The sequence below is a fragment of the Podarcis tiliguerta genome (assembly GCF_965153285.1).
Source record: "Podarcis tiliguerta genome assembly, chromosome: 8".
NCBI classification, from domain to species: Eukaryota; Metazoa; Chordata; class Lepidosauria; order Squamata; family Lacertidae; genus Podarcis; species Podarcis tiliguerta.
This window is the reverse complement of record NC_139541.1, coordinates 36,062,082-36,089,940: the sequence shown is the minus strand read 5'-3', so window position 1 is coordinate 36,089,940 and position 27,859 is coordinate 36,062,082.

Genomic DNA, 27,859 nt, shown 5'->3' with positions numbered 1-27,859 from the left:
CAAGATTTTTGACAATATGTTTGATGCCTCGTGTAAAATCCCATTTTAATCAGCGATGACAGTTTGACATTCCTCCAGCTGCTTAGACGCAGCAGACAGTCAAATATCACAGTAGGCCATAGGTTGACATGCTGGGATGTGTGTAAGCTTTAACATCCTCCCACTCAAGGCTTTCAACAAATGTAGCAAAGGGAAGAGGAGGAGATGGAGGGAGAAAGAGAGAGATGCTCTTTGCCTGTTTCGTACCAGCTTGTGCCATCTGTGTATTGTACACCCATCTCGGTATAAAGCAAAATATTTGCCATGAAAGTGTATCCAGATGCAACCCCTCCAATATTATCATTCATAGCAACCGCAGAGGATTTATACAGTGGCCCTGCCCCCCTCCTGAACCTCTGGTGGTTTCTCATGCAATAAATAACAATTAAAACTCACTTTAAATAATGCTAAGGAGCCTGAGGGAAATGGGGATCCATATAAACAAGGGCAGGAGAGTGAATGCTCAAGAACAGATGAGTGGCACAATATAAAATATGAGGTATGCCTTCGGAGGGGAAAAAAGAAAGAAAGAAAGAAAGAAAGAAAGAAAGAAAGAAAGAAAGAAAGAAAGAAAGAAAGAACGGAGCCATGATGTTCACTGGCTGATCTTGAAACTCAATCCCTCAGTCTATCTTGCCTCACAGGGTTGTTGTGAGGATAAAACAGGGAGGAAAAGAACTATGTATGCCACAGTGAGCTGCTTGGGGAAAGGTGGGATATACATGTAATAAATAAATAAATTCATACCGATTTCCATAGTTAGGTAGGAGCTATGTTAAAAGATACTGTAGATACAAGTGGGACCTGCAAGGAAATGTTGCAGCACAGAGTGTACCTGTTCCCTGTTCTCATCAACCACTGAAGCCTTCCTCTACCATCGTCCATTCCATTCCATTCCCTCCCCTCCTCCTTACTCTGAAAACCTTGTGCTTCCCTCAGACCTGCTGGTTTCTCCCTCTTGTGCAGTGATGGTACCAAAAGTGGACCCCACACTTTGCAGCTTGAAGGTGGGCTATGAATATGTAAATTGCATTGCACCACCCACACTGGTTCCTTTTTTTCTTTTGCACCCTACACTTTTAAACCAGTTTTCAAACCTGTTTAGGAAATAGGAAGTTGCCTTGTACTGTCAAACCACTGGGTTATCTGGCTTAGTATCATCTACACTGACTGGCAGAAGAACTCCAGGGTTTTCAGCAGGAATCTGTCCTGGACCATATGTTGGAGATGTCTGTGATTGAACCTGGGATCTTTTTTTTATGCAAAGTATGTGCCCTACCACTAAATTATTGCCCATCAATTTGGTCCCCTCAAAGAACTGCAGGAATGGTGAGAGTGCTTAGCACAACTTAATGCAGATCCTTTGCGCCTTCACAGCACTATAATTTTGAAGGTTGTGTGCCTGGGAAGCAACCTTAGTGCTTTCATGGCACTAAAAGTCCCTAGGCTCCATGTCTGAGAGGGAGCCAGTGCAGTTAAATTGGTTTGATATGACTTTCCATTCATATCTCTTTTAAATGAAGTGTTTGGACTCTTCCACGGAAGAAGTAAGAGCCAGGCATTTCCACCCAACCCATGCAAGGCTTAGCTTTGGCAATGCTTTAGAGATTTCTGCTAATGGGTTCTCCCAATGGAGAGCATTAGCAAGTTGATTACTCAGGTGTTAGGGAACCCTCCAAGGAGGGACACTTCTCATCATAAAGTTTTGATGTCGACCGGCTAACCTGTGTAATTTACTCTGAAAAACCAGAGGGAAAATTGAATGTTTTTATGACAACAGAGGGATTATGTCAGTATTCAGCATGCCATATAGAATTCCCAGAAGGGTAAGTAAATAGACTCCACTTGCAAAAGATGGGAGAGGGAGACAAAGGCAGAGGGAAATGGACTTGATCGGTCTTACACAAAAGATAATGACACTGTTAGTGATACATGTTGGAAATGTGTCACCAGCACATGGATGGTGGACTTGTAAACATTGGGAGTTTTAGGGAGAAAATTATGGCTGTAATGTAAGAAAAGGGTTGGTATTCCCTAAAAATTAACTTTAAAACGAGTTACAATTCGGTACCACCAAAACCTAACAGCTCATAAAGTATTAATAGCAACTATATTGTGAGTTTGCACAATTGCAACCAAGCAGGAAGGGGATGTGGCTAAAATGTCAAAGTTGACAAAAATGGTACATGTCTGAGAAGGTAGACAAAGGTAGGGGCAATTTGCTCTCCTTTCATAAATTATATCGGAAGAAAGAATACAAGCACTTCATCTGTCCCTATTTGTTTACCAAGGACATAAATAATGAAACTGTTGTTGTTGTTGTTGTTGTCATTGGCTGTGCTGGCTGAAGCTGATGGGCCACAGGTCCCCCATATTTGCCATAAATCAATTGTGTGTCATATGACATGGAAGAAGAAGAAGAGAAGAGTTTGGATTTGATATCCCACTTTATCACTACCCTAAGGAGTCTCAATGGAGGACCCTTTGTGGTGGAAACACATTGTGTATCAAAATGTGGGCAGGCGACTTGGAAATGTATGACCTTGGACAGTTCACTGCTCTTGATCTTGTTTCTGAAAAATGGCATTACTCATGGACAACCTCTCTTGGTTGTGAAAGAAATACTGAACCAAATCAAATCAAACCAAAGCCAGCAAAATAAATATCGCCCGCACTTTACATATCCAAGCGATTCATAACTACATTTGCTCCAAATTTGTTTAAAATTACTTAATATCTAATCTTCACACACAGTGCTATTATTTCTTAAAGGAAACCTGAACATCGCCTTTTAAATCAGAGACCCTATTTTATTTTGTAATTTTAACCAGAGAATCTTGATAATTAAAACAACAACACCTAGCTCATCTGTTTTAAAAGATCATCAGCCTGAGGCTGGTGGAAGTTAAAACCCTTGTCTGAGAGTGTTAGAAAAAGACTTTGTCAAGGTTGCAGTTTTTAACAGGTCATTGATTTCATCTTGTGGAGATGATCTATGAAGAATATCTATAACCTTTTATGGCACATTACGGTAAATGAAAACAAACTGCGTACCCTTGGGTTAGTTAAGAATTCCATTCTAATGAGGATGTACTGTTGCTATGCGAGGACAATAATTTATCCTGTTCTCAGGCTGGCGGTGCTCACAGCTTAATGCGCTTGTTTGTCATCTGTATGTATACACAGGCTGGGATATGAAAGCACAGATCAATACATTACCACAATTTGGGAGCATCTATGGGGTGGGCAGGCTTAATCGCAAGTTCCCATGTAGGAAGGCTTTGTGCATGAGCATACATCAAAGTGGGTGCCTAGCTGTAATGTATTCTGATACAAGCCCCATATTCTCTGCATCGGCAGTACTTACCGTTCCATTAGCAAGCCAACCGCAAGCCCCTTCCCCACATCATAGTCCCAAGAATGTGACTAGTCAGATGCCTCACTTTATTAAGAATCAGCTGCCTAGAGTTAGGACACATTTGTTAAAAGGTCTGATGATCGTTAGGGAGATGCAAACTAATATATAGAGAGAGCAATGGATATGAGATACAGTTATGGATATCAAAGAGCTCTGCCAATGCCTTTTTTAAAAAGTTATTTTGAGTGGCAAGATTGTCACAGAGAAGAGACACACTCACTGGAACAACAGCAATAAATTGGTATTTATAGCTGATATTTTAGATCTTGCCTTTCCAAAAAATAAAAAATTAAGGCAGCTTACAAGGTTGCAAGCCAACCAATATATAATAAAATAATGATGACAAAAATGATAGAAACTAAGGGCAATCTATCTAGTGAGGGAACAGTGGGTTATGTGCAGCTAAGTTTTGCTCAGTGTTGGAATGGGCGGACCTATGCTAATTGTGTCCCTTAATTTCAGTGGGTCTGCTCTGACTAGTATTGGATGCATCCTGGAATAAATGATTCTCAGTTGGTTCATCAGTCAATTGGGTATTGTGGGCTTTGGCACACATTTGTGATATAAAAGATCAAATATAAGGGTCGGATCCAAAGAAGGGGTTTCTTTGGTATAGAGAAGGTGCCTTCTGGAAACAAAAAAAACATGTTTTGCATTTATTGATTTATTCAAATATGCACAATCTGCTTTATACGTGAAAAAAATGGAAATGACATTGAATCGTAGAGCAGCTATGAAACATGAGCTTTACATGGAGAAAGTCCCAGGACCAATCGCTGTCCTCTCCACTTAAAAGGATTAACATCCTATACCTTTTTAAATGTGGGGGGGGGGAGTTATTGTTTTGTTTTGTTTTTGTTCCTGATATCATTATGTATTTTGTGTCTTTTATCTTGTGAACTGCCCTGAGATCTATGGATGAAGGGCGCATACAAAAAATAAACAAATAAATAAAACAATAAATTAGTTTGTAGGAGATGAGATATAACTGTGTCTGCTTGAGACCCTGGAAAGCCACTGCCAGTCAAATCAGACAATGCTGGGCTGGTTGGAGGCAGCTTCCTCTGTTTTATATTGTACTAGTCACTGTCAACCACCTCCAAAGGTACATGAGAATGGATCATGAGAGGTGGAATAATAGTCTTGCCTTATGCAGATGTATTATATACAAAATCCTCAGGGAGTAATATATCCATATCTATCTATCATCTATCTATCTATCTATCTATCTATCTATCTATCTATCTATCTATCTGGACCAAAGCTCACAATAAATTACAGTATCTAATAAATTTGGATTTATTTTTGGTGTTCTAGTATATGAGCCTTCTCTCAGAGAAAGGTATGTATATTTGTGAATTCTGAAACCTGCTCTTCTTCCAAAGGATTCAGTGGTATGATAACCTGGAAACTTTCTAACTCCCTGCCCCTTGATATTAGGAATGCACCTTCACTGTACTATTTTCAGTGCTTGCTAAAATCTTTATTGTGCTGCCAAGTCTACACAGGAATGTAATTTTAGTATGTACTTTTGAGCCAACCCAGGAACATGTCAGGAAGCCTTTTTGAGTGCCGGTGTGGCATAGTGGTTAGAGTGTCTGACTAGGACCTTGGTAGTCCAAGGTTCGAATCCCCACTTGGCTCACTGGGTGACCCTGGGTCCAGCCACTGCCTCTCAGCCTAATCTACCTCACAGGAGATTAATGAGGAGGGGGAGAATGCCACCTCGAGCTTCTTAGAGAAAGAGATGAGATATAAATGCAATAAATAATACAGTGGGACCTCCGGTTAAGTATTTAATTCTTTCCGGAGGTCCATACTTAACCTGAAACTGTTCTTAACCTGAAGCACCACTTTAGCTAATGGGGTCTCCTGCTGCTGCCGCGCCGCCGGAGCACGATTTCTGTTCTCATCCTGAAGCAAAGTTCTTAACCTGAAGCACTATTTCTGGGTTAGCGGAGTCTGTAACCTGAAGCGTATGTAACCTGAAGCGTATGTAACCTGAGGTGCCATTGTAAATAAATCATATTGAAACCGTACGCCATTAAACAGAGGGCAGGACCGTCCTCTGACAGATATAGAGAACTGTCCCCTGAAAACAAGGACAAATGGCCACCACCCAAGCTGGTAAGTCCATTCATGCCCCACGCCAACATTTTCTAATTGTACCCTGAAGGCAATATGGATGAGTTGTAGACCCTAATGCAAACACACCTAATTGCAAATGTTAATTATCAAGTTCTCCCAATTTTGTCCCCCCCTTCTCTCTGCTCCCCCCCACACACCTTGCCAACAATCCCTTCCAAAGTACCTTGTAATCTGGTTGCATTTCAGATGATGAGGGTAGGGCGGCGGGGGGGGGGGGTGTTGCGCGCAGAAATCTGACACTTTTGTCTAAACATAAGTAGCTTACATTGTTGTACCAAAGTGAGCATGAGTTAATCTGCACTGGCAACATTTGCGCAGGGAACCATCTGCAGCCTTCCTTGTCTGAACATCAGTAATATTCCTCTGTGAATTTCTCATCTTGATGGCCGAGGGAGGGAGCAGCCTCTATTCAAAGGTTCCATAAATGCTTATAATTGCCACATTAAACTTCAGTTTATTATTTTCTCCGGGTGCAGGTACGCGGATGATATGAAACCCCCGCTGCATTTACATACAAATTGAAGATTTTCTCTCCCCCCCCTTCTTATTATTAATCAGCCTGGTAACAGGAATCAAACGGCAACACTCCATCAGGTCCTTAAATACAGTTGGTGACATTTTTACCACGCATTAGCATGATAGGGCAAGCCGAATATAATGTACCAATGATTGCTTTCCCATTGAAAGCACAAACAGTTTCATTTTTCCTGTCATCTCAAATAAGTGTTAAAGAGGGTTTGGAGGCTATTGTGTACATTCCGTATGCTAGGGACTTCTAAACGCCGATGGCCACATTAAATAACCATTAGTGGCTCGGCTTAGATCATGGCTACATCCCTTCTCACCAGAATTTATTCTTTGATTTAAAGTAAAAGCAATCTGCAACTGCTTTCATAAAGGCCTTTGCAGGCACAGAGCCCATCCCACCCCTTCTGTATACACCCCCCACCAAAAAACCCAAAATGCATTACAACAGTAATTTTATGACTGCGAAGATAACTGCCGTTAACAAGCCACTTAATTAAAATGTACAATAAATAGAAGTCTATGGCCTTATCTTCTCTCTGAGTTCCCAGCAGCTTAAACTCCGATGCCCAGGCTGGCTGTTTTCTGGGCTCGTTTACAGATTAATTGCTTCTCCCCCCTCCCCGCAGCTGGCACAAACTGCCTTCTCCTTCAGCCAGATCGTAAATGACCAGATAGGGACTTTATCAATCAAGCTCCCCTTTTTCTCTCTGATTGCTCCTATTCAACACTTTCTGAATTTCACATTGAAGGGAACAGAAGCAACAGAGATAGGATTTAACATCTCTGGTTTTGTGTGTTTGGAATTCACGATAGAAAATGGACCCATTTGGCATGGTTTAAACTCCCCCCCTCCCCAAATAAAACAACCATCTGAACAAGGCACTCTGCTGTTCCTGGGTTGAAATTTCCCTTCTATGTTCTGGGAAGAATATACAAGAAAAGTAACCAGCACGCTGATTAGTATAGCGCAAGATTTCCTCCCTCCCTCCTCTCTGGCACTGTTGAGGCATCCAGGCTTCTGTGTTGGGATAGTGATGGACTGCATTGCCTGTGCTGCTGAGACGTTTGCTCAAATTCTGCAGCACATGCAAATTCTGCAACTAGAATATATAATGTAAATTAGATAACGTCACACCAATGTGTGGACTAGGGAGACCATAGTTCAAATCTCCACTGAGTTATGAACCCCACTTGGGGCAGCAGAGGCAGCCATGGTCTCTCAGCCTAACTTACCTCATAAAGTTGTTATGAAGACAAAAATGGGGAGGCAGAGAGCCACGTATGCCACTTTGAGCTCTTTGGAGCAAAAGTGCGATATAAATGTAATAAAATTCCCTCCAGCTGGTCCCAGATGAAAACAGCAACACACCTGTGACACCCCATTTCTCTCACAGGTAAGGAGGGACCATAAATCTGGGGTAGTAGATCACACATCTTGTAGGTAGAAGGTCTAAGTTTCAGTCCCATTTCTTAGCATTTCCAGAGCTTGAGATTCCCTGTCAGGCATCATAGTTGTTTTCCATTTCACTTCAGTGTGAAGCTGCATTCAACCAGAGCACCTGGTGTGGATGAAGAAGATCTCAGGTTCAGTCACTGGCACCTCCAATTAAAAGGATCAAGTAGATGATGATTTATTTAGGAAGCTGCTTTAGACTGAGTTGGATCCATTGATTGATCTGTCTCCGCTGATGGGCAGCTGCTCTCCAGGGTTTCAGGCATGGACCCAAGTGGATTTTTTTTTGCTTGAGTTTATAACTTTATTCTATCAAGACCTGAGCCTCAGACAAGCTCTGTACAGGCCTGACTGTTAGCTTTTAAATACACAGGACAAAGATACATCACAGGGTGCAGAAAGAATGTACGCAGGTCATACGAGTCTGATAGCAACATCAGTCTAGTTCAGGCTCCCCCAACCTCGGCCCTCCAGATATTTTTGGCCTACAACTCCCATGATCCCTAGCTAGCAGGACCAGTGTCAGGGATGATGGGAATTGTAGTCTCAAAACACCTGGAGGGCTGAGGCTGAGGAAGCCTGGTCTAGTTCCTCTGGATCCAGAAGTGTTGCTTTTGCATCTCTCTCATCTTCAGCCGCAGGCAGAACCATCATGTTCAAAACTAACACTGTGCCCCCCCCCGCTGCATTCCATTTGCCTGACCTGATCAGCCTGGTGTGACCTGCTGAACTGATTGCCCACTGATTAGTGTCCGCTGATCCCATCAATACTAGACCATACGAAGCCAGGAGAACCCCATTACCCCACTTTGCACTCAGTGATCAAAGCAACCACGTGACTCGTAACTGCTCCTGCCATGTTATAATAGCATTTAGTGATGCTGATGCATCTGGGGGAGTTTTTGCCAGCACTCCATTATGTTTAATTGCTGCTTTGCAGTTATCTCTCTACCTGCTGGCTTTCATCAGCGTTATGAAATGCAGACCAGAACTGCGCGGCACACAACAGACTCTCTTTCTCACTCTCTGACTGTAGCAAGGTGTGTTGTTTCAGGTTACCTGCTCAGAATGCAAACCAAAGCTTTATAATTTATTTGATTTCTGCTGCGGGCTGAGCCAAGGGACTGGATTCTATTTGGAGTTCTCAACGTGCACGTGAGAGCAACTTTGGAAAAATAGGCTATATTAACTCCAGCTTGACTCCTGAATACATATGAAGCTTTAGTATTCAACATAATTTGTGTAGCTCTTTCTGTGTCATTGCTGGGGTGAGTCTCTTCAGAGTAAATATATGCTGTGCGGTGTGTCAGCTGGGAGTGAGCACTGACATTTCCAAATGAGAGGCTCTTCTCTAAAGAAGAAAGGTGCTGGGGTGGGGAAGCAGGTAAGGATTCCTGTATGCAGGCCTGCCCCCAATGGCCATGTGACAGAGGTTGACAGTAGTGGCCAGAGAACATCAGGTTAACCCAGGCTGTCAAGAAAGACCCATGCCTGAAACCTAGAAGAGCTGCTGTCAGTTGGTGTAGACAATACTAAGCTGGGTGGACCACTGGCTAGACTTGGTATAAGGCAGATTCCTGTGTTCCTAACTCAACTTGTTATGTTGGCAACAGAATATAGGCTCTTCTAACTAAACCAGAGAGCTTGGAGCATATTAACTGATTAATTGGAGGAATTAAGTGATTAATGGCTTGACTGCAGGCTAAAAATACAACACTGATTAATCAGGACTAGTCATCTTCCAGTGCCCGGATCTCTTCTGCTGTTGTCTCTTTGCCATTGCGTTTCGGAAACGAAACCTAGACTTTAGATAGACTAGAAGGTTTGAAGGCAAGCAAAGACCATGCAGGTGATTTATTTATTTTAAAAAACCCACATTATAACTTGCAGTGAAATGGAAATAGCTCTTTTTAAAGGCAAGGAATTCTGAGCAGAAACACAACCTCCACAACCTTTACCAAGCAATTGCTAGTTATTCCTTACCCTCATGTTTGGCAGTACATTTATTCTGCCTCTAACACTGATTTGATTGGTCAATTGCTGATCAAAATATTTTGATGGACTAAAACGCCCTCCCTCCCAATTAATTGGGCAGAATATTTTAATTTGTTATTTTTTTTGAATACAAGTCCTTTTAAAGTAGTGGAATGCAGGAGGCATCTTTGGAGAAGGACAACAGCTCAGTGGTGGAACATCTGGCTTGCATGCACAAATCTGCAGCATCTGCAGGTAAGGGAGGGAATGTCGCCTGTCTGAAACCCCGGAGAGCCTGTCAGTGTAGACAACACCCAACTAGATGGATCAGTGCTCTGACTCAGTATAAAGCACCTTTCTACATTCCTAGAGGATGTATTCCTTTCCATGTGGGCAGGAATTGGCAACAGCTCTTGTGAAGGAACTGCTTCATCACATGGGAGTAGGAATAGGCAAATATGTCGGTTTGGGGTTCTCATTTCTCCAGTCCAGTTCTCCACACTTCCACATTGGTTTGCACATTAAAAAAGCCACCCTCTTTATACAGTGGTACCTTGGGTTACGCACGCTTCAGGTTACATATGCTTCAGGTTACAGACTCCGCTAACCCAGAAATAGTGCTTCAGGTTAATAACTTTGCTTCAGGATGAGAACAGAAACTGTGCTCTGGCGGCGGCGCAGCAGCAGCAGGAGACCCCATTAGCTAAAGTGGTGCTTCAGGTTAAGAACAGTTTCAGGTTAAAAATGGAGCTCTGGAACGAAATAAGTACTTAACCCGAGGTACCACTGTATTTATTCATCGACATTTTAGTGTGCATTTCCTCTAATATGTACACGTTTGTATGCAATTTTCCCTAATATACACACTTTTTGAGCATTTCCCCCTACTATAATGCACCCTTTGCATGTTATTTCCAGAAATACATTCATTTTTGTGCATACACTTCTCTAGTATATGCATTCTTGCACATAGTATTTGTTTGGAGAGCTGCACTTCAAAATTCAGAGAAGTGCACTTTTGGAAGGACAGCTGTGTATCTATTTGTTTTTGTTTGCAGTGCCTCTTGAGCCAAAATGCTTCAGATCGCTGCTGAAGACTGCTTGGTTGGTCCATCTCAGTGAGAATTAGGTGCCAGGTTGAATCCCTGGCATCTCCAGGGAGGCACAAAGTACTACTACTACTACTAATTTTATTATTTATACCTCACCCATCTGGCTGGGTTTCCCCAGCCACTCTGGGCAGCTCCCAACAGATTAAAAACAAAATAAAACAATTAACAATTTCCCTAAACAGTAGGCAAGTTCACATTGGTATGTGAGCCAAACAGAATCCCTCCCCCACCCCTAGATGTTAGCATCTCAGCAGGTGAGGATGAGGATGGCAAGTGTGGTGGAAAGATTCAAGGACAATCAAAGAAACATTTAACCATTTCCGTGTAGTACAGTATCAAAATAATTTTTTTGGATATACAACCAGAAACAGCATCTATGCCTCTCTTCAAGAACATTGGCTATTCTTCTACAGTTCTCCATGTCATATGGTTGTGAACAAGGATTTTCAACTCTTTGACAAATATGAGGAATCAGAAAAGAAAAAGGCTTTCTTATGTAGCTGCATTGTTTTATACTTCCTGGATGTCCCATGATCATACCTTGGTTTTCGAACAGCTTAGTTCTCGAACGTTTTGGCTCCCGAACGCTGCAAACCCGGAAGTGAGTGTTCCAGATTCCGGTTGAGTGCAGGAAGCTCCTACAGCCAATCAGAAGCCACGACTCGGTTTTTGAACGTTTTCATAAGTCGAACTGACTTCCAGAATGGATTCCATTCAAGAACCAAGGTATGACTGTACAGTGGTACCTTGGGTTAAGAACTTAATTAGTTCTGGAGGTCCGTTCTTAACCTGAAACTGTTCTTAACCTGAGGTACCACTTTAGCTAACGGGGCCTCCCGCTGCCGCTGTGCCGCCGCCGCACTATTTCTGTTCTCATCCTGAAGCAAAGTTCTTAACCTGAGGTACTATTTCTGGGTTAGTGGAGTCTGTACCCTGAAGCGTATGTAACCTGAAGCGTCTGTAACCCGAGGTACCACTGTAATTGTGTTCTATGTTATAAATCAAGCACTGCTAGGAGTTGCTTCCTTTTGTTTTCCAACGTATTTCCTATCAATGAAAAATGTGGTGTGGCACAAACACCCCCCCCCCGAAAGTGTGGCCCAGAGAAAAATGTTTCAGAACCACTGCTCTACCCTGACTGACAGTGGCTCTCCTGCATTTCAGGTAGAGGTCTACCTCTGCTCTACCTGGAGATGCCAGAACCTGGGACGGGCTTTGCACCAAGATGGACCAACCAAGCAGTCTTCAGCAGAGATCAGAAGCATTTTGGCTGAAGAGGCAGTGCAAACAAACACAAAGTGGGTGAGCTATCTGACAGAAGGATCAGTTCAAGGGGGCCTGACTTCCAATAGCCACAGTTGCCTTGGCTGAAACAATTTATAAAGTGGCAAGGTGATGAATGCTGCTTTAAGTGGACAAATCACATTGTGGAGGTGTGACGTGGTGTCAGCGTGAGTAACATGATCGCTTCTCTTCAGGGAAGAATAACAATCACAAAGAGGGAGAGGTGTGACAAGTTCAGGAGTGGACTTCACACCGCTTCTGTCCACTATAAATCACTTGCAGGGGATTTGCCTTCCTAATATCTTTACATGCCCTTCCTCATCCTTCCCCTTCTCTTCTGGTCTCTCGAGGGTGTGTTTCCAGGCCTGAGTTTCCCAGCCCTTCCCCAGTTCTTTGGGAAGCAAAACCCTTCCATCGATTTGTGCTGCGGTTTCTTCATAAATCTACGAGGCTTGCCTCCATCAAGCTGCATTTTCCATTAAAATATGGTTCCCTGGTGGCTACCCATACTATGAAAAACGTGTAGCCATAAGTCTTTTCTGAACTGCTCATTATCTGTTCAGGTGCCCCAGAGGATTCTGACACCTAAGGCCTGTATCCTGTGTAGCAGAATGAATGTGGATGTTGTCCATAGACTAACGGGGGGTAGCTGGCCTAGTCCATTCTGGAACATAAACATTCCATTATTATTTTTTAGTTATTAGGGCAAGGCCTTTAAAGCAAAATAAGAAAGAAAGAGAGAGAGAGAGAGAAAGAAAGAAAGAAAGAAAGAAAGAAAGAAAGAAAGAAAGAAAGAAAGAAGAAAGAGAAATTCACATCCAACTGCTAGTTCCATGGGACACGGGTGGCACTGTGGGTTAAACCACAGAGCCCAGGACTTGCCGATCAGAAGGTCGGCGGTTCGAATCCCTGCAACGGGGTGAGCTCCTGTTGCTCGGTCCCTGCTCCTGCCAACCTAGCACTTCAAAAGCACACCCAAAAGTGCAAGTAGATAAATAGGTACCACTCCGGCGGGAAGGTAAACGGTGTTTCTGTGTGCTGCTCTGGTTCGCCAGAAGCGGCTTAGTCATGCTGGCCACATGACCCGGAAGCTGTACGCCTGCTCCCTTGGCCAATAAAGTGAGATGAGCGCCGCAACCCCAGAGTCGGTCACGACTGAACCTAATGGTCAGGGGTCCCTTTACCTTTACTAGCTCAATACTAAAGGGCATTGCTCAGTGACAGAGCATCCGCTTTGCTTGCAAAATGTCCCAGGTTCAATCCCTTTTATCTCCAGGTAGCGCTGTGAATGCCATATTTTGAAGAGCAAAAAAAGAGAGGACACATTTACCAACTTCTACTTTTAGCTATGGATCGCTATGACAACTCTACCCACGAAAAAGAGGACGTGTCCTGGAAAAAGAGGACATATGGCAACCCTTCCTGGCATTTGTAAGAAATTGATCTTTTGGTGTGCCAGCTGCTACACTTGGGAACTCCCTGCCTCTTGACACCATGCAGGCACAGTCACAGTACCTTTTTTGGTGCCTACTAAAAATGATTTTTGTTTAGACAAGTCTAACCAGCTACTTAGAATGCTGGTGTGTGCTTTAATCTATTTTTAATTTATTGCTGATTTTAATTTTGTGAATGTTTTAAATTGTTTTAAACTTTAAAAAAAAATAGTTTTATTCTTTTTGTAAACTGCTTTGAGGGTGTGTGTCCCTACAATCAAGCAGTATATTAATTTTATGAAATAATAAATAAAAATTCAGTTCTGTTTGCACTATTATGAGAAACTACCTAATTATCACTTCTTGAACTAATATACAAATCGAAATACAGCTATCCTTTGAAATTTGCACTTGCCCAAATTTGGTGAGGCAGTTCTCCAACCAAACTGCACCTACAAAAATGCACATAATGATGGGAAACTGTACATAAAAATGAAGCTGTGAGTGAAAACAGTGTACAATAATCTGCTATATTAAGGGAAATTGCTTGTAAAAATGTGTACATTAGTCAAAGCCACATAAATTGTATTTATTAGGAGAAATTTGTGCTAAAACAGCCATGAATTTTCATGAGGATTATTATTATTATTTTAAACCAACCTGCATGTCACTACAGAAATGTGGAAAACCTAATTTAAGATTGGAGAAATGAGAAATTGAGAGGAACCAACATGGACAAACCTGGCCACCCCTACCTACCACATTGTTTCAGATGCTGCCATAATTTGCTACATCTTCCTTGGTTTAATAATTTTTTGATTGATTTTTTTTTAGAAAAACCTTGAAAAAGTGCAAAAGCATGATGCTGATTAAATCTTTTCTGTGTGTCCAATATCTCTTTATAAGAAGCCCTGAAGCTCTCTCCCTAATATTATTTGTGCTATGAAATTTTACTGATTATCACCTGGCTTTGTTTGTTTTTGCTTAAATTTGTACACATGCCCAATTGTGTTTCTCCATCTTCTTCTGCACTGTGGCGGAAACTTGGGCTCATTTAATCATCGTCATCATCTTAATATCAGAGATTTTGGAATATGCACGTGGGTGGGAGGATTGAAAGTAATTATGCAGGATATTTAGCATTCCTAACTAGGGCAATTATAATTGGAAAGTGCTAAAAATGGATCAGCTTCAGATAATACTCACTGGAAGGAGCTGGGCCACATGGGGTATAATTTCCTCATGGTAGCGCTCAGAGGTTGCATAGAACTGATATCCATGAGATGGGCAGCAGGGAGGAAGATTTGCAGTTTCTTGATTCTTCCACAGAACTGACTAGCTCATGCTTGGTTTCCCATAGAGCCAAGGGTTTTCACAAATCCACCTTCTCTGCTGAACTTAAACATGCAATCCTATCTATCTTTACTTGGAAGAAGAATAGAATCTTAGAATTTTTTAGTTGGAAGGAATCCTGGAGATTGTGACTAGGGTTGCCATATTTCAAAAAGTAAAAACTAGGACAAGTTGCTGAGCTTTTTTTCCTAGGAAGACCCCCAAATTCCCTTGGGCATCAGTTCCACCTTTAAAATTGGGAAAATCCGGACGTGTGGCAGCCCTAAGATTATCTAGTACAGAGGTCAGCAAACTTTTCCATCAGGAGGCCGGTCCACTGTCCCTCAGACCTTGTGGGGGCCAGACTATATTTTGGAAAAAAATAAAAATTAACGAATTCCTATCCCCCACAAATAACCCAGAGATGCATTTTAAATAAAAGGACACATTCTACTCATGTAAAAACACACTGGTTCCCGGACCTTCCGTGGGCTGGATTTAGAAGGTGATTGGGCCGGATCCAGCCCCCGGGCCTTAGTTTGCCTACCCATTGCCTACCCATGGTCTAGTAACTAGTGGACTTTAGTTCAGCTTGTCCTGTGTGATGACAGAGACTCTTATGTGAGAGTAAGAAAGCAAGCTTCATTCAACGCTTGCAACAGCATGGCTCAGGATGCAGAAACAGATCAACAGAGTTCAGGAATGACTCCATGGGTCTGAGACTAGATGAAAGCTGCAAAGATGTCTCAACAAATGGTCGCATCGCTCCTGCCAGCTTTTAAAGGTGAGACATGGCATGGTTATGCATGAAACTCTTTCCCCCAACAAGACTGGTGCACTTGGAGTCTCACACTTCCTCAAGGGGCTGGGTCTGTTGCCAATGGCAGATACCATGTCCAGTTCCTGGTGATAGGATGGGGCTCAATTCCTCTGGTTCCTCATTTGTCTGGCTTCCCCTCTTGGCTGGATGATGCCCTCTGCCCTTGCTAGGGAATCTCTCCATGAACCTCTCTTTGGTGTCAAAGGTGATGAGAAAGTGGTGTACGGCCAGCAGTCTGGGAGGCTGAAATCCAGCCACATCTGTAAGGCCAAAGGTTAGACACCCTGATTTAATGTAATTTTGCTAAGCTGCTGAACCTCCTCCTATGTCAGTTTGGGAGGTGTTGTTTAGACTGTATCTTGAATTATCTAAGTGAGGATAAGCTTGCAAGCCATTCCCATCCTGCCGGTTTACTTTTTGCTCCAGAAGACTTCCGAATTACCAGGTGGGTGGTAAGACAACTAGGGCCAGGCAAGGTGAGGGACGAATTAGATTCAGTTCACATTTAAAGGAGAACCTACCTAATTTGCACCTTCTGAAAAAAGATGTAAACTAAAACACAGCCATCCTTTGAAATTTGCATTTCTCTGAATTTTGCGATGCAGTCCAGCAACCAACACATACAAATACATATATACTATTTATTATTATTATTATTTATATATTGGCCTTCATCACAAGATCTCAGGGCAGTTCACAGAATAAAATGCAAGATAGAAACACAGGTAAATAATTAAAATTAAAACAGCATAACGATAATGCCCCCCCCTTCCAACAGACACATTTAAAAGGCTGTAGAATATTAATCATCCAAAGGCCTGGATGACGAGGGAGCATTTGCTAAGGTAAAGTATGCATAGAACTGCATATATTAGTGAAAATAACAAATGGAAATGAGGAAAATGCTTGGCAAAAATGTGTATATTAGGTAAAATAGCACTCAGAAATACGTGTTAGGATAAATTCACACAGAAGTGCTGATGAATTTTCATGAGGACACACAACACAAACTAATGTGGAGAGCTGAATCTAAGACTGAGAGGGTGAGAAATGGAGAGAAACCAAAACTGACAGATTCGCCCTGCGCTACAACCTACTCTGATCTTCCTTTATAGGCCTCCTTATTGCTTGAGGTCAGAAAGTTGAGCCACTGACATTCCACTTAACTGCAGTGGCAGGGAGCGTGCGCACACACATGCATATTTTACAGTGGTTGGTGGAAAATGGTGATCCCTCTTGAAAGAGTTCTACTGGAGTGCTACCTTCCAGGAATGCTCAAGAAATGTGAAAACAGGGAAGGAAAGGCTGTGTTTTGTGTGTGTGAGTGGGGGGGGGGGGATAATTGCTGGTTATTTTGTTCTCTTGCCACTTCCGCACTTTTAAACATTTTCAAACCAAAATTAGTTTTATTTTTATGTGGTTACCCTTTCTTCTAACCAGTTTGGGAGTTTTGCAAGAGGTGGTGGGTGTGGGACATGAAAGTTCAGTTTGTACATTTTAGAAATAAGCAGATCAATAAGCAAATACGCTTTCCGCAGAGCCCCCATGCTTTTAGGTGTTTCTTTAGCTGCTACCAAAACTGCCAACTGCACTGAAGCAAGGGATGTTTTCCACACTGTCTAAGAAGCGAAGGAAGACATGATTTCACTAAGCTAGACAGGAAGGGCTAGAAGCCAAGATGTGTTGCTGACTAACTTCCCCTATAGCTCTGGGGCAAGCCAGATAATGTCCCAGTTTATCACCTTTCCCACCGTCAGGTTTGTCCTGACTATAAGATCATAAGAGCTTTTAGTTCACATTTGCGAAGGAAGCCTCCAGTCCCCAAGCCAGGTGCTTGGGGCAGTCCTGTTGACATCAAAGATCATCACTGATACGGGGCCTTCCACCTCTTTGTTCTTCTGACCACAATCCTGGGAAGAAAGCCTTTGTTCCTGCCATTTTACAGACAAGGAAGTGAGGCTGAGAGACAGTGTCATGCCTCAGGGGGACCCAGTGAATCCGTGCCTAAACTTGAGCTTGAACGATGAGTTTCCCCAAATCCTAGACAAAAATGCAAACCACTGAATTGTGTGGGCTCCGAGATTAAACCGGAGGCTCAGGTCTGATTCACGAAAGGCATAAGCATGTAATGGCTGTGATATTTCTTGTTTTCCATCTACTGTACCCAAAGTAATGTAGGTCTATCTACACCATGAAGTAGTATAGCCAGTAAGTGACACTGAAACATGACCAAGGACGTCTTGGTTCAGATCCTACCTTGGCCATTGTGAACTGGTGGTCTTTGGATAAATAGGATGGACCTTTTTTTCAGGGTTGATACAAGGATTTCAGAAATGGTGTATGCGTAGATTTCTTTTGTGGGGAGAGAGATTCCTTAAAAGATGAGACTTTTCAAAACAGTATTTTAACACAAGAATTCTTTTTAGCATGCCAGTTTTAAGATAGCTACAACACATGTTTCTGTGTTTATGTAGTGGTACCAAACTATACTATGAGTGAAGACTATAAAGGTCTTAAAGTGCTTACATTTTTTCACATATATCAGAGATAGGGACCCTTGGCATTCTCTGTAGGCCACAACTGTCAGGGACTGGGCAGAGGAGGAATGGTGGAGACCGCCTCCCCAGCCTGACCCTTCCAGGGAGAAGGAAGAGGAAGACAGTTTAGATTTACAACAGGGGTTTGCAGGAGGTCACAGCTTAGAGGCAGATGAGGGAAAAGTTGGGAAATGGGAGAGGAGGAGGAAGCAACAGAGGGGCAACAGCTGATGGACACATTAGAAAGCATTCCTGATCCCGCTCCTCTCCAAGAATCCAGCGAGCCTTGAAAGCAGGAGAGCAAAGAGCTGAAAAACAGAGGGCATGTAGTAGCACCCGTAGAAGTGACGAATGAGGAAGTGTTGTCGCTTCACTCAAGACAATGCCATTATCCAAGAGGCTGGGTTCTATAGCCTCTCTCTGTAATTATTGAATAGAAAGGACGGTAAGAAACCTTCCGTTGTCTTTATACCTTCCTGGGAACCAGCCGGGAGCTGCTGGCAGCATCCTGAAAACAACCCTTTCCCAGCCATTCCTCTTCCAAACACTGCTTAACACCCTTCTTGAGTGTTTTTGCCTGGCTGCAATATGCCCTTGAACTTACATCATGCTTCTTGCTTGACAGAGTGGAATTTAATGTTTGTTGCTCCATCCACTTTTGCTTCTGGCCCACATGTGGCCCCTGGAAGGTTGCATGGAAGGGGATGCTGAAAAAGGTTTCCTACCCCATATATATTCATACATATGCTGTATGGGCAATACTCTCCTTGGATTGAGAGACACGTCTGCTAGAAGGGTGAACAAGTACATTTAGTTATTGACCTGCAGTTAGTGGTAGAATCATTGAAGGAGCTGCAGGGAACATGCTTTGCATGCAGAATGTCAAGAGTTCTGACCCCAGCATCTCCAGGCAGGGTCAGGAAAGACCTTTGGCTGAAACTCTGGAGAGCTACTTGCTGATCAGTGTAGATACTGAGTGAGAGTTAGATGAACCAGGGCCAAATCCACACTATACACTTATACTACTTTAACAGCCATGGCTTCCCACAAAGAATCCAGGGAACTGTAGTTTGTTAAGGGTGCTGAGAGTTCTTAGGAGACCCCCTAGAGCTGCAATTTCCAGAGTGGTTTACAATCAATCCCTCGTCACAGAGAACTCTGGGAATTGTAGCCCTGTGAGGGGAATAGGGGTCTCCTAAGAAGTGTGATGTGTGAACAAGCCTTTTCATAGAATCAGAATGGCAGATCTGGAAGGTCGAAGCCCCTGCAATGCAGGAATCAGGGCTAAAGAATCCCTGACAGATGGCCACCCAACTAACTTCTGCCTTAAGAAAACCCCCAAGGCTGGAGACTCCACCACCTTCTGAGGTAGCCCGTCCAATGTCAAATGGATCTTACAGTCAAAGAGTTTTTTTATAATGCTGAGGCAGAATCTCCCTTCTTGCAATCTGAAGCCATTGGTTTGGGTCCTACCCTCTGGGACAGCCCATTTTGACAACGGGCATCCAAAGACTTATAACTTGAAATGCAACACTGCATTCTGTGCACTGTGTGCACCAAATTTTATGTCAGTATCTCAAAGCTAAATGGAGTTATCACACTTACGAGACAGACAATGGAATGTCAAATGGGCGAGTTCAGCCCAAAGACCCAACCCTGCCCTGAGTCATGGTTGTAGTAGGAGAAATTAATATATAAGTGTATTATGTGGATAATAATAATATGTGTCATTCTGTTAACCAGGGGAATTTTATTACCTTTATTAATGTTCTGTGTTAGAACATTCAAGCTGTAACAGGGCTACCTTTAATTACAAACAACTCTTTAGCTGTCGTATATTAACCACACTAGTTTTTAAAGGGTGGGGTGTAATTTATTAAGCAGTATTTAACTGGGTATACAAGCTGGCTTTGGGTTAGGGTGGAGTCATAATGAGGAGCTTTGTGAAGACTCTTGATGCCTGGGGTGATAAAGGTGAAATACATCTGAGGAGCTTTCTAGGGTTGGTCTTTGGATGGGAAAAAGGACTCAACATTCCAGACTGACCTGCTTAGGACCCCATACTAAGGATGGCAAATATGATGAGTTCGGCAGACAGCCACAGGCAGAGGAAGGGGAATATGGTGGACAAGTTGGTTGTCCACTATGGGAAACCAGATGCTAGATGAAACAGCTCTTTGGTTTGATAAATTAAGCCTCTTATTATGCTAAGTGTGTCTAGATTTCTGGAGGAAGCAAAAGAGAGATCTTAGGATAAACCAGATTTAGTGGTAAATGGAATGACTGAGATCTGCTGATAGAAGGAATTGCTTGATATTGTACCAAGCACATGCAGTAACCAGTGGTTGTGTTCCTTGTTGCAGACCTTTGCATGTTGACATTCATTCTTGATTGCTCCCAAACCTGTTTAGCATGGCTCGCTTGGTCTTCTCCTTTAGGTGAATTGTGCTAGTTGTAGGCATGCAAGTAGGTGTAGGAGGAGAGTAGGGATTGGTGCGATGGCTTCTGATGTCACAAAGGAACTGGCAGCTTCAAAAAGCAAGGGAAAACATTGCAACATGGTTCCTTTCGGGTAAAGGCTATGTAGGATTCTCTCCAATAAAAGATGAAGGGTCCCCCAAACATGGTGCGTTGCTTTCTTGTTTCTCTTAGCTTTTGGATAAGGCACTTCTGCCCTTGCTGGCAAAGCAGCGCAGGAGTGAAAGGCCAATGGACAGAAATGCAAATGAATGGGGGTAGACAACCAGTGTGGTGTGGTGGTTAGTGTGCTGGCTAGGATGTTGGGAGACCAGGGTTCAAATGCGTATTCAGCCAGGAAGATCACTGGGTGGCCTTGGGCCCCATCACTCAGCCCAACCTACTTCACAGGGTTGTTGTTGTGAGGGTAGAATTGGGTGAGGGAGAACTATGCATACCACGTTGAGCTCCTTGGAGAAAAGGTAAGATATAAGTAAGATTAAAAGTAAGTAAGTAATTTTATTATTTATACCTCGCCCATCTGGCTGGGTTTCTCCAGCCACTCTGGTTCACTTACAACATATCCAAAAACATAATAAAAGCATCAATCCTTAAAAACTTTCCTAAACAGGGCTGCCTTCAGATGTCTTCTAAAAGTCAGATAGTTGTTTATTTCATTGACATCTGAAGGGAGGGTGTTCCACAGGGAGGGTGCTACTACTGAGAAGGCCCTCTGCAACCTCACTTCTCACAGTGAGGGAACTGCCAGAAGACCTTTGGAGGAGGACCTCAGTTTCTGGGCTGAGAGATGGGGGTGGAAATGCTCCTGGGCCGAGGTCATTTAGGGCTTTAAAGGTCAGCACCAACACTTTGAATTGTGCTCGGAAATGTAGGCGTTGTTATAGAACACTCTGCCCAAAGTTATGCTCTGTCTATTAAAATTTGAATTACCCATTATAAATGAGATAGAGTATGGTTTTAGAGTTCTCTGACAGGTCAAAACAATTCAATGGATGGTGGCAATGCAGTGGAACCAGTCTCACTCCCTTTCCTCAGAGTTCATTGGTGGTTTCTGCTGCCCAGCAGGTAAAGGCCAAAGGGCATCACCAGGGGCAATGAAGGGTTAAAAACATTGGAGTAATTTTGGCCCAAGAATGACACCGTGTTATTTCTGTTCCTCATATCAGCCTTGAATGTGATTTTGGTTTTGGTTTTAGTTTACTGTGAGAATCTTTTATAAGCCACCCTGAGAGCATTTCAGGGTTATTAAGCATGCTAGAAATATTCTAGATACATAGAAAGCAACCATGGTCTGCGGCAGTATGGCACCACATTCCAGTGGGGGGAGGGCAACAGTAAATCCACCACCATTTTCACTCTGAATTAGGTGACATGTGAATATGGGATGTGCTGCTGGTGGACATTCAGATAATTCCCAAATCCACTTGTCTTTGCTTTCTTTTTTTAAAAAGAACAGTCATTAACCATCAGTGGGGAACATCCAGACCATGAGTCATGGCAACCTGATCTATGACTGTTGTCCAGTTCCCCCACCCATAGTTTAATATACACAGAGGTTCTTTCTTTCTTTCTTTCTTTCTTTCTTTCTTTCTACCTCATTGGACATAGCTGTCTGGGCAACGTTCTTCCTTGCGGACTAGAGCTGCCATCGAACTCCAAATGAACCTCAAGGAACCTGATTCACAGCTTGCTGCTTGGGATGGAACAGCTGGGTTCAGTTCCCTGAAATTCAGAGGCTCCCCAAGCCTTCGGGGTTCAATGTTCTTCCCACCTGGCACCTTTTCCCATGTCAAAACAAGGAAGGCATTGCCTGGCTTGATTTCGACATGTTTTGATATTGTCGGGTTTTGTATTGTATTTTTGTTTCCAGTGCCAAGAAACACGAGTTGTGGCATTATGAAACCGCTAAGAAGCATTTGCTCATACAAATTACTCATTTTAGGAGCTTGCTAATTAAATGGAAACATGTAGCAGCTTTGGAGCCCGAGATATATATTTTCCTGCTGCTGCTGTGCTCTGACATGAAGATCTACATGCTCCTGCTCCTACACTCCTAACATGTCTCTCCAACGTGTTTGGGATACATTTTTCAAAAAGAAAATAAAAGAAAAACACATTGCACTAGCAAGTAGATCTTCTTCTGGCTTTCAAAGGGAGCACAGCAAAGGTGTGGCCAGCCAAGTACAGGGTGTGTGGCATAAATCTGCTTAGTCAATTTGTTGAGAATGCAAACGGATAATAAGCACTTTACCACTCTGATGCTTCTACATAATTCCAACACAGCACCCGAGAAGCGATAAACATTTGTGATGTTACACCTGGCCACACCTGAGAATCCGCAGGTTGGAGAAGTAAACACAAGCTGAGTGGCAAATGAGTATTTTTAAATGAAAGAAGTTGGAACATGCCAAGAGTTTTTCAAAACAACTATATGATACCACCTGCTGTTTTTGTTTCTGTTTTTTTAAAAAAGCTTGATTCATTCTTTTTTGTTCTTTTTTAAAAAACTTTATTTCTCAGCTTCTGAAAATACTCATAACAAGCAATCCCTGTATACCTCTCCCCCAGGAAACATGCCATGCATGTATAAATGATACAGTCAAACATTAAGCAGGTTTGTGCAACAGTTTAGAGTTGACTATAGCAGTTAAGTGTATTCCATTGGGTTGTTGTTGTTTTTATTTTGATTATGTATTTTGTGGTTTTGTATTTTGATTTTGTTCTGTGAACAGCTCTGAGACCTGGAGGTATATAAATTCAATTAATAATAATAATCTTTGGCAATCACTCGTAGCCAAGTAAGATTGTCTTCCATAAACACGGTTTTAACAATGAGTCTGTAAGTGACTGTGGAGGCCAATTCTGGATCTACACGTCCTTCCACAGTAGGGAAATAATAGTAATAATACTAATAATACTAATACTAATACTAATACTAATAATAATACTCTCCATCTTAACAGAGTAAACTGTGGGAAACTGGTGGAGAGGTGACAACATTGTCCTTTCCAGTGTATTGAATAAACATGAACCATACAATTTCAAAATTCCCTTTGGTCGTTGTGTTCCTGTGCTTTAAGATGCTTTTTTAGTTTCTCCATAGTAAGAGCTATGTTCCATAGGCTATCCTACAATGCCTCTAGAGTTAGTAACTGTTTCCCAATATCATGCTAATATATTTCTAGCTGCTGTTTTAAAGGATGGTTTTCTCACTGCACCACCACCACCATTATTAAAGAACTTTTGCCCACCTGGAGATTCAAGCCCTTCACCTGGCACCTGGAGGGGGACAGGAAAACCTGGAGACTTCAGATGACTTGGAAGTTGCTACCCTGCCCATTGCCTGCCTAGGTGAAGTTCGGTTTAAGCTAAAGCATCATAAGAATGCAGATCTGGGGTCTGAAGTAGCCCATCCACACTGAGCACTAGGACAGCAGACCAAGCCTGCATGGATCACCTGGTCAGTCTTCCCCAAAATGGTAGCAGGCTTTGTCTTTCTGTTCAAATCAGAGTGAATTTGCATCCATACCTATAAATTAGCACATGCAGATGTTGTGCAAATCGGCACCCTTTTTCATTTTCTCCCTTCCCCTCACTGTTTTTGATGATTCAGAAGTGGTCGTCCTACTAGGCAGTGTTGTGTGACTCAAAATAAATACCGCTTTGATATTTCTGTTAGGTACACACATTGCAATATGACTGAATTATAGACAGTTATCTGCCGCAGAATGCAAAGCCCAGAGGCTTTGTGTCAGATTTAGAGGTTCAGAGTGGTTGAAAAAAATATTTTGAAGAGTCTTAGCATTAATTAGCCTTTCCCTCAAACATGATACACACAACTAATAGTAGGAATAAGGGCGCAAGGAGAGTGAGAGTGAGAGAGATTAAGGTTTCTAGCAGGCTCCAAAATCACAGCTAGGTCTTTGTCACTCTTCTGCTTTTTGTTGGGACATTCATGCCTTTAGCCATCCATGGGTGTTTGGGATGCAGCTGTTTTGGCCTCTCTCTGCTAATAAGGGGATAACTTTTTGAGGTTATGCAGTAAGGTGCTAATTGACATTAACACTGGAGCCAGGAAATGCTGACACAATTTGAAATTAACACCCTGTCAATACACAGCTGACCTGTGTTACGCCAGCGCTTTGTCAAACCCTTTGGAATTAGATTTTCAGTGCTGGAAGCAGAAGTCTCTTGCCGCGGTGAAGACTTGGATTGAACAGTCTGGGTTAGAAAACGGAGTTCACATTATTAAGAATTGTGGGTGTGGCTTTATTTTATTTTAAAAATAAGGCACTCTTGCCCACTTGGAGATTCAAGCTCCCTGGAGGGAGCCAGGCAAACACAGAGACTTCAGGTCAATCCTGGAGGTCTGGCAGCCCTACTGGAACAGAAGGAGAGATCTAAAGTGGCACAGCAAGATGTAAAGTAGAAGGACATCTTTGAGGACAATGGGTGTTTGAAAGTCTGAAGTTTCAGTCATGGACACTGTTAAGTTGTGGGTGAACATATCAGACGACATAGCGATTCTTCAAACAGCTCTTGTTTATTCACAGGCCAGAACAGAACTGAACTGAAGGGTTCAGCCAGCCTGCTTATATAGAGCTCCAGTACAACGCAACTGTAACAACTTTCTGTAACTATCCAATCACTGAACGTCACTTTCAATCCCTTATTTGCATATGTGGACCTGAGTGAAAACTATCTACAGTATCCCCCTGCTGGCCCAGGGTGAGAACTTCAGTACATAACAGACACAGTTTTACACATTACAGTCTGCAGTACATTTTAAATGCAGGTATAATAAAGGGAGGAAAGGGGGACGCACAAGGATCGGGATGGAATTCTCATATGTTTTGGTTTAGACCCAGTTGGAATACATATATTAGCATGAGTTTGGGGAGTCAGTCTGGATGAAACCCTGGGTCCTCTTCCAAACCTGGGATTCTGTATCTGTGAGGGTAGAATGTATAAGGGGAAAGTGGCCAGAGCAGTTCCTTTGTCAAGGGAATGAATTTGACTGCCCAATTACATACTACAATTTAGCACATCCAAAGAAGTTGCTCTGTGCCAGGTGGACCTTCCCCCCACTTTTCTCACCTGTCAGATATTTATGTTTTTACTTTATTTTATTTATTGAATTTCTACTCCACCCTTCAGCCGAGTATCACAGGGCAGTTTACAATATAAAAAACATAGTAACAAACAAAAATAATACAATCCCCCCTCCCTCAATTTACAAAGCCATAGATTGATTAACTGGCTAAAGGCCTGGCAGAAGAGGAAGCCTGGTGCCTAAAGATTTGTAATGAAGGTGTCAGGCAAGCCTCCCTGGGGAGAGCATTCCACAAGTGGGGAACCATCGCTGAAGAAGCTACCCTCTGGACCTCAGAGCCTCAGATGGTGGTTGCAGAGTCTGAATTGGTTCATATGGGGAGAGGCAGTCGTTGAGGTATGTAGGAGAAAAATAGCCAGAGTTGTGTGTGAGTGAGCTGGGAGCTGGAGACAACAGAGACAGGTTTGTTCTGTGTTGGACTTTGGGGCTCCCTTGGAAACCTAAAGGGGAAGCAGCGACTGAGTGTGTGTGTGACAATATATAGGGAGAACCAGTGTGATAGGATGGTTAGAGTGTTGGACTATAACCTAAGACTCCAGGTTATAGTCTGAGCCTGGGCTAGTCACAGTCTTTCAGCCACAGAGAATAAAGTGGGAAAGGAAGAACCATGTATGCCACCTTGATCTCCTTGGAGGAAAAGGTGGCATATTTAGCAAGCAAGCAAGTAAATAATGAATGAATTATGTTGGATTCCAACTTCCAGCTGCTGCAGTAATGATAAACCCACTGGAGGCAGTGATAGCCACCAACTTGGATGGCTTAAAAAGAGGATTTAGACCACACATAGGCAAACTCAGCCCTCCAGATGTTTTGAGACTACAATTCCCACCATCCCTGACCACTGGTCCTGTTAGCTAGGGGTGATGGGAGTTGTAGTCACAAAACATCTGGAGGGCTGAGTTTACCTATGCCTGATTTAGACAGATTAATGAAGGAGAGGGCTATTGATGGTGACTAGCCATGATGGCTATGCTCTGCCTCCACATTCAGAGGCAGTAATGCTTCTGGATGCCAGTTGCTGGAAACCACAGGAGGGAAGAGTGCCCTTGTGCTTGAACTTGCTTGTGTGTTACCCATAGGCATCTGTTTGGCCCCTGTGAGAACAGGATGCTGCACTAGATGGGCCATTGGCAGGCTCTTCTGATGTCCTTATGGCCAATGGTCAAGGGTGATGTAGTCTGGCTTAGTCTGGCAACATCCCTGCCCCCATCATAGGACCAGGCTGCTCCTAGAGGCAGCCAAGTCTGTCCATAGGTGTGATTAAAAAGGACAAACTCCAAAAGGGTGTGAAATTGTACTAAGCGAGTGGGAAGTTCTGCAGAGTTATTCTCCACTTCCCATCGTCATAATGTCTTCAGTTAAAAGAAAAAGGAAAGGAAAGAAAGAGCAGCGGGGGGAGGAAGAACCCTTTGAATGATCTTACTCTATTATACCATGTTACGGAGTTAATAGCTGGCCTTGTGGGACCGCTGTTCTGAGCCAAAGGAGCAGGATAATGAAAATTGTAAATTAAAAATAAATTTCAGCTTTTGGCCTTTTCCATTGAAACCTATTAGCAGAGTGGAAGACTTGGAGCAAAAATAATCAGTGGTAAATGAGGCCTGGGCTCAACTCTGCGGCTTTGTCTTTTTCTTCTCCTGAGCCTTCTGCTCAGGAGAAGAAATTTGATATTAAGAGACTTTCTGTTTCTGAAATAGAATAATGGACAAGATCCTTGGGAAAGTAGGAAGAAGAAAAGCAAAGCAATGGCCGTGACTACATAAATTTGGTGTGCTCTAGCAGCTAAGAAGAATGGCAGGGCTGTAACTGAGTGGCAAGGCATCTGCTCTGCATGCAGAAGGTCTCAGGTTCAATCGCTGGAATCTCCAGGAAGAGCTTAGAGAGAGTCCCTGCCTGAAATCTTGGAGAGCTGCTGCCTGTAGGGACTCCATTCACACTAGACACAGTATCATACTTGAACTTGAAACACTCATGACTTCTAAATTGTCTGGTCATGATTGTGAAGGACCACCAATTGGGCTAGCAACCTTCTCGTCTTCTGATTTCTGGATATTATACAGTCAGTTGTAGCTGCAGTTTCAAGTTCTGGTCCTATCTGCACTCTACTTTTAAAGCAGTATCATACTCCTCCCAAAGCATCTTAGGAGCTGTAGTTTGTAAAGGATGCTGAGAGGTAAGATACTGTCAGTG